Source organism: Podarcis bocagei, assembly GCF_964188305.1.
Source record: "Podarcis bocagei genome assembly, chromosome: 7".
Classification (NCBI taxonomy): Eukaryota; Metazoa; Chordata; class Lepidosauria; order Squamata; family Lacertidae; genus Podarcis; species Podarcis bocagei.
Window position 1 is genome coordinate 5,546,612 of NC_138132.1, and position 4,823 is coordinate 5,551,434.

A 4,823-nucleotide genomic window follows, 5' to 3' on the forward strand; every position below is an offset into this window, starting at 1 on the left:
TGTGCCCTCGGCCGCTCTACAGCTGGGCGAGGCCAGGACCATCTTGTCACACACACCCCAAAGTGGCACCCGGGGTGACCCGCCCCCTCCACCCCCCACTTCATACGCCTCTGGCCTCACTGCCCCTTAGGCCTGGAACCCCCTCGCAGCACATCTGCTGCAGCTGTAGAGACCAGCACAGAAGAGACATGTTTTGGTGCGGCTGTAGCAGGTGAAGGTGTCTGGCTTTGCTGCTACAGGCAGGTCTTCTCTCTGCGCTCCTCCCAGCGGTCATTCTTCCTCCGGTCACCGCTGTGGATGCGCGGACTGACTGTCTGTCTCCAGGCACTATGATCACCTGCAAGGGATTCCCACGTATTGCCAGCCTTCACGCCAAGCCTGCGTAGATGTTGCCGAGACAGAAGTGCGAACAGGCTCAGCTTGTGGGCTTGAGAAAGGGCATCTTTGTTTGAGACTCTGTCCTGCCATGTGATGCCCAAAATCTTCCTGATGCAGCACATATGGAAGGCATTGAGGCATCACACCCGGTGGGTGTAAGTTGCCCACAACTTGCTTCCATAAAGCAGCATGCTCAACACACAAGCCTGGTATACCTTCACCTTGGTATTGGACATTGTTGTTGTTTAGTCGTGTCCGATTCTTCGTGGCCCCCTGGACCAGAGCACGCCAGGCACCCCTGTCCTCCACCACCTCCCGCAGCTTGGTCAAACTCACACTGGTAGCTTAGAGAACACTGTCCCACCACCTTGTCCTCTGTTGTCCCCTTCTCCTTGTGCCCTCCATCTTTCCCAACATCAGGGTCTTTTCCAGGGAGTCTTCTCTTCTCATGAGGTGGCCAAAGTCTTGGAGCCTCAGCTTCAGGATCTGTCCTTCCAGTGAGCACTCAGGGCTGATTTCCTTCAGAATGGATCAGTTTGATCTTCTTGCAGTCCATGGGACTCTCAAGAGTCTCCTCCAGCACCAGAATTCAAAAGCATCCATTCTTTGGCGATCAGCCTTCTTTATGGTCCAGCTCTCACTTCCATACATCACTAGGTATTGGACTTAGAATTGCATTTTCCCATACTATTTTGTAGAGGTGAGCCGTTGCCATAGCTGCTGTTATGAGGGGGGGGGACTGCTCCTTTTTCCTTATGGGGTACCCAAGAGCCCATATAGAGTCATTTTGTGGGTTCTCTATCAGTAGGAGAAAATAACAGAGACCAACCAGAGAATATTGAGAAGCAAAGCAACTAGTAAGCCTGATCTTTATTAAAGCTGTTGCAACAGGGTGCTCCCCCCCCCACAGGAGGGGGGGAGAGACCCCGAGCCATGTGCGCAAGCCCTTATATAGACATTTTAAATTGCCCACCCTATAGCTCAAGACCCCCCCCGGTACATCATACCTACATCACAGAAGAGAAGAAGAAGAAGAGTTTGGATTTGATATCCCGCCTTTCACTCCCTTTAAGGAGTCTCAAAGCGGCTAACATTCTCCTTTCCCTTCCTCCCCCACAACAAACACTCTGTGAGGTGAGTGGGGCTGAGAGACTTCAGAGAAGTGTGACTGGCCCAAGGTCACCCAGCAGCTGCATGTGGAGGAGTGGAGAAGCAAACCCGGTTCCCCAGATTACGAGTCCACCGCTCTTAACCACTACACCACACTGGCTCTACCACAGAGGCGGTCTACAGCAGAAAATCTGTCTGCCAGGTTACCTGAGAATGCTAACTGATTGTATTATTTGGGCAGTCTGGCGATTCCTTTGTAATGGTAAATACTCAGTTCCTGAGTCCAGGTCACGGGCTCGCCCTATTCATATCTTAAATGTGCCCTTAAGACAGGATTTGTGAAAGAGACAATGGGGAGATTTCCCATTTCCTTTGACCTTGCAGAGAAATATTTGAGGTCATTATGGGAGAGAGAAAATGGTTACAGCTGTAAAAGATCAAATAAAAGAAAAGAATAAGGGAAAATTCGATAAAACCAAGGGCCAGGATTTGCTGAAACAAATTTGGAAATTGGGATGCAGAAAGGGGAGGTATGGGGAAGTCGGTGAAGTAAGGTTTAAGAAAAAAGGATTCGAAATTATACATGTTTGTTTATGTGTTTGTTTGTCTGTATTGTGCAATGTCTGTGTTTATAAAAATTGTGAAAAACCAATAAATTTTTTATTAAAAAAAAAAGAAATATTTGAGGTCATTATGGGAGAGAGAAAATGATTTCAGGACTTTTCTGTGGGTTTCAGACATGTGGTTTACATATTTGTATGTGTTGGCTTGCTACATTTATGAAGATCTATTTTATATATATATAAGACCTTAACATTCTTATAACACTGCCTTGCTGATGTGCTTCTCCAGCTCAGTATCGATGGAGGAGCTGCTGGTTATGGTGCAACCCAGGTAGATAAAATCGTCTGCAAGCTTGTGATCAGCAATGTGGTGCTGGTGGTGTCTGGACCCAGGATGTTGGTCCTCATCAGTAAGGCCAAACTCCTTGCAGACTTGGGCAAAATGGTTGAGGCATCTGTGTAGAGCTTTCTCAGAGTGCATTCTCAAGGCTGCATCATCCACATCATCCCTAGATCTTCTGAGAACATATTCCACAGTTTTGTCTGCCCTGTATTTTTTCAACATTCATTTTCAGTGTGTTACGGGAATTACGGGGGGGGCACATCGTTAAAGTTGTTAAATGTTACACATATTATGCCTGAATGTATCCTTTCGACTTGACAGCTCCTAAAAATTCCTTCCAGTAGCTCCTTAGAGACCAACTAAGTTATTGGTATGAGCTTCCGTGTGCATGCACACTTCTTCTTCAGATACGTCTTCAGTTTTCTGTGGATTGATGTTTGCTCTGATTCAGCAGTAAAGAACAGGTTTCCCGAGAGAAAGCGGCAGGAAATCCACTCCTACTCCTGCTTTCTGGGCATGAGATAAGCAAAGTGTGGATGAGCTCAAAAGCTCCAAGTGCTGCAACTTTTCTTCCTAGGAGAGCTGCTCCATCCCGTTGGTTGTTTTGGTTGCCCTGTTCCAACTCTGCAATATCCTTTCTGAGGCAAGGTGGCTAGCCTTCCAGTACACAGCCTTCCAGGCACAGTTGCTGTATGAAACCCTCAGAGGACAAGGCAATGTTGGGCTCCCTGCCCTCCAAGACTGAAGTTTGCACAACGCAGACTTGACCCTTCAGGTCAGCTTCTGGGGATGGCGAGGATTATGCTGGGTTTTAATACTGAAGAGGCACAGAGGGCAACAGCTTAATGAGACGAATAGGGATTAATAATCAACTCCCAACGTTGGTTACATAACGATGCATTAATAATGTAAACCTCTTACATCATTAATACCTGATTATATGCTACAACCCTATAGACACTGTTTATAGAGAAAGGCTGGAGCCAGGGGGAAATGGGGAGTATAAATAAATATAAGGGGTAGGTGGGGCTTGTCCACCTGGGAAGGGAGCCCATGTAGGAGAAGACAAAATAAAACAAAATCTTCCAGATCTAGAGCTGCCTTCAGATGTCTTCTAAAGCAGTGTTTCCCAACCTTTTTTGGGCAAAGGCACACTTGTTTGATGAAAAAAATCTCGAGGCACACCACCATTACAGCCCCGTGACGTCAGCGCGCAGCGTCACGCCGGGAGGGACGCACGAAAGTGTAAGTTTCAATTTTTTCCCCTCCCCCTTGCCGGGGAACCTCCAAGCTTTGGAGGTGGGGGGGGAGGAGGCAGCAAAGCGAGGCAGGAAGGAGAGCGCGGCTTGGCTGGGTGAGCTTTGGCAGGGGCAGGGAATGAGAGCCGCGAGGCGGGCGCTGCGGACGGAGGCGCTGCCCGCCGAGCTCGCAGGCAGCCAGGCAGGCAGACGGCGAGAGCCCCGCGCTGGGTGGTCTCTCCTCGCCGCCGCCGCCCCGCCTCTCGCCGCCCGACTCGCCCGCCTCCCTCCAGGCAACATCTCGCGGCACACCAGGCAACATCTCGCGGCACACTAGTGTGCCGCGGAACAGTGGTTGGGAAACACTGTTCTAAAGGATGCAAAGTTCCATATCTCCTTGGCTCAGGCGTTGCATAACTCCAGACCCTCCAATGAAAATAGGGACATCCAAACCACAGAGCCTAGGACTTGCCGATCGGAAGGTCGGCGGTTCGAATCCCTGCGACGAGGTGAGCTCCCGTTGCTCGGTCCCTGCTCCTCCTAGCAGTTCGAAAGCATGTCAAAGTGCAAGTAGATAAATAGGTACCGCTCTGGTGGGAAGGTAAACGGCATTTCCGTGTGCTGCTCTGGTTCACCAGAAACGGCTTAGTCATGCTGGCCACATGACCCGGAAGCTGTACGCCAGCTCCCTTGGCCAGTAAAGCGAGATGAGCGCCACAACCCCAGAGTTGGTCACCACTGGACCTAATGGTCAGGGGTCCCTTTACCTTTGTTGTTGTTTAGTGTTTAGTCGTGTCTGACTCTTCGTGACCCCATGGACAAGAGCACGCCAGGCACTCCTGTCTTCTACTGCCTCCCGCAGTTTGGTTAAACTCATGTTCGTAGCTCTGAGAACACTGTCCCACCATCTCGTCCTCTCTCGTCCCCTTCTCCTTGTGCCCTTGTGTTGTGTTCCCAACATCAGGGTCTTTTCCAGGGAGTCTTCTCTTCTCATGAGGTGGCCAAAGTATTGGAGCCTCAGCTTCAGGATCTGTCCTCACCTTTACCTAAGGAAAAGCGGGACATTCCAGGATCAAATCAGAAACCAGGACAGCTTCTGTAAATCCAGGACTGTCCCTGGAAAATAGGGACACTTGGATGATCTGCCATAGGCCTGATCCACAAGGCTCTTCTTAGATTCTTATGTCTCTT